The sequence below is a fragment of the Lolium rigidum genome, chromosome 4 (assembly GCF_022539505.1).
Source record: "Lolium rigidum isolate FL_2022 chromosome 4, APGP_CSIRO_Lrig_0.1, whole genome shotgun sequence".
NCBI classification, from domain to species: domain Eukaryota; kingdom Viridiplantae; phylum Streptophyta; class Magnoliopsida; order Poales; family Poaceae; genus Lolium; species Lolium rigidum.
Window position 1 is genome coordinate 196,243,327 of NC_061511.1, and position 9,714 is coordinate 196,253,040.

The following is a 9,714-nucleotide window of genomic DNA, read 5'->3' on the forward strand; positions in this document are numbered from 1 at the left end:
TATGTTTTCATCCCCTCAACTGGTGCTTTTGGTGGTTTAATAATCATTTGGAATAGTTCTGTCTTTTTTGGAATGGTAATGCACTGTTAGCCTTTTGCTATTTCTGTTCATTTCACCTCCAAACAATCTACACATAAATGGACACTAGTGAATGTTTATGGACCCTGTAATGGAGATCTCAGGGATGCTTTTGTACAATGGCTATATAATCTTCATTTCCCTGATGATGAGGACTGGTTGGTTTTGGGACATTTTAATTTCATTAGATCTCCAGCCAACATAAATAAACCTGGTGGTAATGTGGATGATATGCTCACTTTCAATGATATTATTAGAACACAAAATTTAACATAGTTGCCCATTAAAGGGAGGAAATATACATGGAGCAATATGCAAGATGATCCATTACTTCAACAACTGGATTGTTTTCTTTACTTCTGTGCATTGGACAAGTGTTTATCCAACAACTTTTCTCACTCCGCAAGGAAAACCTACATCTGATCATACTCCCTGCTTGGTTACAATTCAGACTAATATTCCTGGCTCCAAAATATTTCATTTTGAATCATTTTGGACCGCACATCCTGGTTTTCAATAGATAGTGACACAAAGCTGGTCCAAGCCAACTCATAAACTTAATAGTGCTGCAAATATTAATGCCAAATTCAAGAGACTGAGATATGATCTGAAATACTGGAGCAAATCCATTTCTAAATTGTCCATCTATGTTGAAAATTCCAACAAGGCCATTTTGGAGCTGGATAGTATTGAAAATGTCAGGCCACGTTTTCTTCAAGAGGTCAACTTCAGGAAAATATTGAAAAACATCTTGCCAGGCTCTTGGAATATCAAAATGCATATTGGAAAAAACGTTGCACAATTCATTGGAGGAAATTTGGGCATGAAAACACATTTTTTTCAATCAATTGCAACTGAAAGGCACAAGAGAAATTCTATTGCTTCTATTCTTCTCACTAATGGATCAGTGGCTGAGGAACATATGACAAAGAAAAAACTATCTTTGAAGTATTCAAGGAAAGACTGGGCACTTGTACCTCTCCATCAATGCATTTGGACCTCCCTACACTCATTACTCCAACTTCTAGACTAGAGGAATTATCTTTGCCTTTTACCAAGAATGAAATTGATGAGGTTATTAGAACAATGCCTGCAGACAAAGCACTTGGACCTGATGGGTTTAATGGACATTTCCTAAAAACATGTTGGAATATAATAAAGGAAGACATTTACAGGTTATGCTTTGATTTTTATGATGGATAGTTGGACTTGACAAGTATAAATATGGGTTACATCACTTTGATTTCAAAAATTCCTGTACCTGAAGGAGTTAATGATTATAGACCAATTACTCTGCTGAATTGCATCTTAAAAATCATCACAAAATTATTGGCTAATAGATTGCAGAAGAAAGTACTGCAAATTGTCCATAAAAATCAGTATGGGTTTCTTAAGGGAAGGAATATTCAAGATTTTCTAGCTTGGGCTTTTGAATTTTTGTATCAATGTGAAACCTTAAGACGAGAAATAATACTGCTCAAGCTGGAATTTGCCAAAGCTTTTGACACTATAGACCACTCTGCTATGCTCAGGACTATGACACAAATGGGCTTTGATGATAAGTGGATGACCACTCTGGTATGTTAGCTGTTCTCCTTAATGGTGTTCCTGGCAGGCAATTCCATTGTAAGCGTGGAGTCAGACAAGGTGATCCCCTCTCCCCACTCATCTTTGTTCTAGCTGTTGACTTGTTGCAAGCTGCAATCAACAAAGCCTTCAGAGATGGAATCATTCAAGCACCTTTCTCCCCTGACTTTGGGATGGATTACCCAATAGTGCAATATGCTGATGATACATTGATTATAATGCCAGCTTTCCCTCTTCAAGTTACTGCTATGAAAGAGATCTTGGAAAAATATTCTTTGTATATTGGTCTAAAAATAAATTTCCACAAGTCATCTATGATCCCTATCAATTTAAGTGACACTACAGCCCAGGACATGGCTGGTCTTTTTGGATGCAACATTGCTTCTATGCCTTTTCCCTATCTGGGATTGCCATTGGGTACTACAAAGCCATATGTTCAAGATTTGATGCCATTGGTGGATAGGATTGAGAGAAGGGTGTCAGCTACATTTCTAATGATGTCTTATAGTGGAAGAGCAACAGTTGTCAACTCTCTGATTCTTGTATTGTTACTTTTCCAATGAGCTCTATCCAACTTAATCCAAAAATTCTGGAAGATGTGGAGAAAATTAGAAGGCATTGCCTATGGAATAAAAAAACAAAAGATGGAGAGAAATGTCACTCTTTGGCTGCTTGGGATATGGTATGTCTACCAAAGAAAAAAGGAGGACTAGGGATACTTAATTTAAAGCTGCAGAACCAAGGATTACTCCTTAAGTACTTGCACAAATTATATAATAAAGAGGATACACCCTAGGTTCGTTTGCTATGGAATTATTATTACACAGGGAAAGTACCTCATGCTTTAAATCCCCGTGGCTCCTTCTGGTGGAAAGATATCTGCAAACTAATGCCCATATATAGAGAAATATCGTCTACTTAAATTGGACATGGAGGAACTGTGCTATTTTGGAAAGATAAGTGGCTTAATGAAATAGTATCTGATGAATATCCTAGAGCCTATTCATATGCTTTATCTGAGGATGTCACAGTACAGTAATTCGTCTCATCTAATTCTCTTGTTGAGAATTTCAATCTCCCTCTGTCTCTAGAAGCACTTCAGGAAGTAAGAAACCTTCAGAGGAATGCAAGCCAAATCATTCTTCAGGAAAATGTACTGGATAAATGGACATATGAGTGGGCATCAAATAAATATTCCTCCAAGCTTTTCTATAAATATTGCTTCGGAGAACTTAAGCCACATATCTCATTCCAATGGCTTTGGAAATCAAAATGCATACCAAAGATGAAATTCTTTTGCTGGCTAGTGCTCTCTGACAGAATTAATACAAGGAATATGATAAAGAGAAGGAATTTTATTCTCAATTCTCAGTTGCCCTATATGTGATACACCACCAGAAGTGACAGTAGATCACCTGTTTTTTCATTGCCCTTTTAGTCAAGAGTGCTGGTCAAATTTAAATCTGAATTGGCCTATGATGGGTACCAGATTACAAATCATTGAACAAGGCAAGGCACAATGGAAGAACCCCTTATTCATGGAAGTGTTTATTGTCACAGCTTGGAGTATTTGGAAAAAAAGAAATAACATGCTCTTCAATAATATCACACCCACTGTCGAGGCATGGAAGAGAAGATTCAGGGAAAACTTTGGTTTATTAGATCACAGAACAAAAGAGGGGGTACACCCCTTTATTACTAGCCTTATTTCTAGCTTGAAGTTCAAACTTGGTGTACTCCAAACTCTAGTTTTATTTTCTTTCTGGCCAAAGGCATTTGTACATAACCAAAGATGTAACTCCCTGGTTTCCCTGTTGGGATTCCTTTTAACTAATATAAAGCAGTAGGAGCCTTCCTACTGTTAAAAGTTCAAAAAAAAAAAACCAAGCGGGGCCTAAGTGGTTGCACTCAGCTGGTATCTTTGCCAGCAACACTCTGGTTAATTGCAGTGGAATTCTTGATGCAACAACACATTAAACAATTCTAATATATTTTCAGGAAACTAAATGATTTATCACAAAGCCTATATATCATCCACTGGGACAAGATCTTCTGATCAACTACCAGAGACCGGAAACGTGTTGCCTTTTTATTGTGTATATATATATCTTAAGTTACATGTTGCATGTACTGTTTAGCCCTTCACAGATAATACGAAGAATAAGAGCATAAGATAGCACAAATGAAAAATACTACAAAGTTTACAAACATTACTGCAAAGACATTGTTCCACAATTGACAATCTTTAGGATAATTTGGCTATTGTCTATTTTATCAGTCAGTTACCGCAATATGTTCTCCTACTATTGGTCTTTGGCAGTAAAACTGACATACTTGAGGATCTAAAACAGCGTTTACAGAATTAATAACTGTGCTATTTTCAGGTGTGTCTGTGTAGGTTCAAAATCTCTGCACAGAGGTCACCTCACTTCAGGTAGTCTGTTAGCTTGCTTATTGTGATAAGTCTAAATGCTTCGGAGAGGTAGGCCTGGGTATGTGCTGATATCTCTTGCGCTACAGATCGCATTGAAGGCCTGGACTCAGGATTTACCCGGGTGCAAGCAAGTGCTATCCTCACGATGAACACAACTTCTTCGGCAAGCTGTTCTGTTGGAGGATCCAAACGCTGGTCCAGTATGTCCTTGAGGAGTAAATCATCTTCTTGAGATGAGGAGATGGCCGGCAGAGAGGTTAGCAAGTCACCAGGGTGCTTCCCCATTATGACCTCCAGTGCAACAACACCAAAGCTATAAACATCGCACTTCTCAGTTACCCTCATTGTGTATGCAAACTCTGCAAGAAGAAAACCAGAACTGACATATGTTAGTGTGCTGCTCCAATACGACACTGCCAAGTAGTATCCGAATTTAGCGGAATTTGAAAATATGCAATGACATTCCATCCAAATTACACAAACATTAGCAAGGTTGCTGACACTACTAGTTAATTCTTTGATGGAAATTTCTCAAGTATTTAGAACAGAAGTGCCTAGAAGCATCTACAATATTGTCTCGTTATATCCTGCAGCACCAGTTCTTTTGAGAAAGATTACTGCTATCACGTAATTAGTACATAGTCCTTTATCGAAAAAATTAGTGGATAGTCCATTTATATGTCGCATTGCAAAAACATATAGTATTGTATACATAAGAAATGTACCTGGAGCCATGTAGCCATACGATCCTGCCACGGAAGTCCAGTTTGTAGAAGCAGACCCAAGTAACTTTGCGGTGCCAAAATCACACAACCGTGGCTCGAAGTCCGATTCAAGCAGGATATTATTCAAAGTGATATCTCGGTGAACGATGGGTGGGTTGCAGTCATGATGCAAGTAGGCCAGGGCATGAGCAACCCCCTGGATTACCTTCATCCTCACGTCCCAGTCCAGCTTCTTTTTGCCGTCCTCCCCGTACAATGTCTTCGCCAAGCTGCCCCTTTCCAGGTACTCGTACACCAGATACATGTAGTCACCACTAGTGCAGAAGCCATGGAGTTTGACGATATTCCGGTGGCGAACCTCTGTCAGCGCCTTAATCTCATTCTCAAAACTCTTTTTGTTCACGTCCGATATGTCGCCTGTCTCGGCGACATGGAACCGCTTGACAGCCACAACCTGCCCACTTGCAAGCTCAGCTCTGTACACGGTCCCAAACCCTCCTTTACCAATGCAGAAGATTTCGTTGAAGTTGTCTGTGGCATTCACGATGTCAAAGAATGTGAACTTTCCCTCCTTTTCCCAAATCATGGACTCAAAAGCATCATTGCTGTTAGCCTCCAGCACTTTTGGCTCACGAGGCCTCCTTCTGTATATCAGTATGAGGCAAGCAGCAATGGCTGCAAGTAACACAACCCCCACAACTGATACAACTGATGCAATGACTATTTTCTTGTGATGCCCTGAAGATGCACTGCTTGAACTGTGGTCACAAGAAGCTATGCCTTGCACATTACCACAGAGCCCCGAATTCCCAATGTAGGCATCAGCTGATGTGTTCTGGATAGAAGGTATCTCACCGGTGAGTCGATTGTAAGAGAAATCAACTGTTTCAAGGCTTCTCATGTCAGAAAACCCTTGTGGTATTGAACCACTGAGATCGTTGTGCGACAGGTTCAGTTTCTGCAAAGTTCTCAGCTTCACAAGATTCGAGGGGATGCTACCCGACAATGAGTTACTGCTCAGATCAAGAAGGATCTGCAACTGAGCCAGATTGCCCAGCTCATCTGGTATCTTCCCAGACAACATATTCTTGCTCATATCAAGAAACAATAGATCACCAAGCTTGCCAATGCCCACAGGTATCGTCCCCATGAGCAAGTTCCCGGACAAATCGACTGACCGTAGCTTGGAATTGTTGCCCAAACTTGCCGGAATTGACCCCGAGATGGCGTTATGGCTAAGATTGAGACTGAACAAGAGGCCGAGATGGCCCAGCTCAGATGGAACACCTCCTGTGAAATTATTCGCAGCCAAGTTGAGGTTCTGTAAGCTCGTCATGTTCCCAAATGCCGCTGGAATGCTGCCGGATAAGCGATTACCATCCATCTCCAGGCTCGTCAAATTGGTGCATTCCCCCAGTCCGACGATAGCCGGCCGGTCAGCTTGTTCCCGGAGATATCCAGGTAGTTCAAGTTGTGGTGGACACCGAACGCCTCCGAGATGTCACCCGTGAAGTGGTTCCCTTCCAGCCGCACCCGGTACAGGTCCGTGCAGTTCTTGAGGCACGGCGGCAGCGTGCCGCTGAACTTGTTGAGGTTCGCCGTGAAGTTCTGCAGGGCGAGGCCATCACACAAGCCCTGTGGCAGTTCGCCAGAGAAACTGTTGTTTGCGAAGCTCGCATCGGTAAATTTCAGTCCCTTCCCGAGGTCCGGTGGCAGGGTGCCGCTGAAGTGGTTGTCAAACAGAGCGAGGTAATTGAGATTCCTGAGCGCTGTGATGGAGGTGGGCAGCTCGCCTTCCAGCCGGTTGGTGTTGACGTCCAAGACTTTCAACGCCGTCATGTTGCCGATCTCTGGCGGGATCGAGCCGGTGAGCTGGTTGAAGAAGAGCGCCAGTCTCGTCAGCTGCGTGAGGTTGCCGAAGGAGCTGGGGATCGGTCCCGAGAGAAAGTTCACCGACAAATCCAACTCAAACAGATCCACCAGCTCGCCGAGCTCTGCGGGGATAGAGCCGGTAAGCTTGTTGCTGAAGAGATACAAGAAGTTCAGCTTGGTCGCCTTGCCGAGCTCCGGCGGAATCGTCCCGTTGAACGAATTGTTCTGCGCCTGGAACGATATGAGCTCTGGCCAGCTCGTGAACAAAGCCGGCGGAATCAGGCCGCCGAGTCTGTTGGTTGATATGCCAAACTCCCGCATCTTGCGCATCCCGGCCAACGCCGCCGGCAGGCCGCCCGTGAGTTGGTTCCCGGACGCGTCCATGAAAGTGAGGTTGGCAAGGTTGCCCAGCTCCGGTGGAATTGTGGAATCCAACCCGGCGCTCTTAATGTCAAGGCGTTGTAGCATCCGCAGCCGGCCAAGAACCGACGGGATCCGACCGCCGAGCTGGTTGTTGCCGACTTCAAGAACTCTGAGCTGGGACATCGACCCAAGGAAATCGGGGATGCCCCCTGTCAGATTGTTGGAGGCAATCCGCAGGTCCTGGAGCTTCCCAAGCTTCGACAGCGACGCCGGTATCCCGCCGGAGAAAGTGTTGATGGACAGGTTGAGGTGCATGAGGTTGGGGAGCTTCTCCGGCAGCGAGGCCGGTATCTGCCCGGAGAAGAGGTTCTGCGACAGGTCAAGGTAGGTGACGTTGCCGCTCTGGAGGACAAACTCCGGGAAGCTGCCGCCGAGGTAGTTGAGGTAGAGCGACATGAAGGTGACGGTGGGCATGGGCGAGAACCTGCTGTAGTCCGTCATGTTGAGGAAGTTGGAGCCCAGGTCGAAATGCTTGATCCTGGGGAGCCTGGTGATCTGGTGCGGGATGGCGTCGGCAAGGTTGTTGTTGTAGAGGCGGAGCTCGACGAGGCCGGAGAGGTCGCCGAGCTGCGGCGGGATGGGGCCATCGAACCCGTTGCTGCCAAGGTCGAGCGAGGCGAGGGATCGCAGGCGCGAGAGGCTCGCCGGGATGGGGCCGACGAAGTTGTTCCCGTTGAGGTCGAGCCTGGCGAGCGCCGGGAGCGCCGCGGCGTCGAACGCGTCGAGCGTGCCGCCGATGCCGAGGCCCCGGAGACTGAGCGACTCGACGCGGGTGGCGGCGGCGTCACAGGTCACGCCGTACCAGGAGCAGGGCGACGAGGCCTTGGTCCAGTTGGACAGCGCGGCCGCGTCGGTGAGGTTGGCCTTCCAGGCCAGGAGCGCCGAGGCCTCCGACTCTATCGCGGCATTGGCGGCGCTGGCAGAAGCCAAGAGGACGAGGAGCGGGAGGAAGAGGAGGAGGATGCCTGCGGGGGCAACTTCTGGCGTCGGCATTGGGTGGCGGAACGGAGCGCGCCGTCAGGGAGGGGAGAGGCGGGGACGCCGGGATCGGGAGGGGAGGGGAGTGGCGAGCAGCGCGAGGGGGAGGTCAGATTTAGCTATGCCGGCGGCGCGGCTGGTCAATGGGCGGCTTGGTTGACTCCAGTCGACAAGTACTACTTGTGGGCCCCCTCCATGTGTACGGTGGTGCGGTGTAGTGTAGTTTTTTGACAAAAAAATGTTGAACATGGGAAACTTTCTTATGTACATTTTACAAATAGGACCTCAAAGAAATATCAAAATGCAACAAGACCCATTCATTTTGCGCAAGGTAACTCGTACAAAAACCTGGAGATGAAAACAAGGCCTCCTCCTTCTCCACCGCGATTCAGCTCGGCGCAGCCAACCTCAATGTCACCGGGGACAAGACCCCTTGGGACGAGGAGGCGGAAGCAAACTGCACTGAAGCTAGAGAGCCTCCAAAGTGGCATGGCCGCATGGGAGCCTAGGCATTGTTGAAAGCCAGCCTCCGAAGAAGCCATCGTAGCCAACATGAGAGGTTGGAGAGGTCGGCCTTCGACCATAAGGAACGACAACAAAGGAAGCGCTGACTCGTGGTGAACCTCCAAAGAGAAGCACCGTTGCTCCCCTTCAGCAGATCAAGCCACGAGCAGCCAAAGTTACTGAAGCACTTCCTTCCTCGCCTCCATGGCGAGCAGGTGAAAGCAAACTCGAACGCTGACCATCGCGCGCTGAATCTCCTAACACTAAGCTTATTTAGGGAGATGCCGGCAAGGATCACCTTCTCCACCTCCAGCTCCGACCGTTGGAGCTTCAAGGTAAGAAGGAGAAGCGTCAGGGCGCACTAGATCTGGCCAAGGATATCCAGAGATCTTCTCCAGACCAGGAGAACGCCGAAAACTAGACCTACATGTGGAACCCTACTATTACTATGTACATAGGGGATTCTGGTACCTCTTCTCCGCCATTTCCGGGCAGCCGCGCCGCTGGGGAAGGCTCGGGGTCGGCTCGACCTTTCACAAGAGACTCTCATGGGCGAGGGAAGAGAGGCACAAAGAAGGACGATAAGAAGGAGGAATCTTTTTCGGTTATTGATCTGGATAGAGAAACGCCTCGTTTTTGAAGATTCCGCCCCTGTGTAAAACTGATGCTCGTCTCACCTTCCGGAAAATTATTTGGAAATCTGAACCCTATAAGTCAACCAGGTTGAAGTCAAAATTGTGCAAATCGAAGTCACTGATTTTCAGCATAGAATAGCCTGAGACTGCTCATAGTGGCAGTAACATAGCTAGTAACATCACACATCTCAAGAAATTTTGGTGACATGGCATGCTAATAAATGAAGAAAGATAGTGGGGTGGTAACTAGCTATGTTACCATAACATCACACACCCCAAGGCAAAATAAGTCTACAACATAATAAATAACACAGTGCATGACACCACATATAAGTTACTACCCACTATGAAGGTAGTAATCTAGACTAGTAACATGACATATGTTACTAGTCTAAGTTACTCCCCACTATGACCAGCCTGAGAGGTTAGTCGTCAATCGCACTGGCACCAATGTGAACAATTTCGGCCCCATCATAGC

General features: G+C 46.0%; 1 pseudogene; it reads right to left on the bottom strand.

The window, feature by feature from the left end:
* Positions 1-3,733: 3,733 nt before the first annotated feature.
* Positions 3,734-7,681, bottom strand: LOC124706804 (annotated as a pseudogene).
* Positions 7,682-9,714: the final 2,033 nt, after the last annotated feature.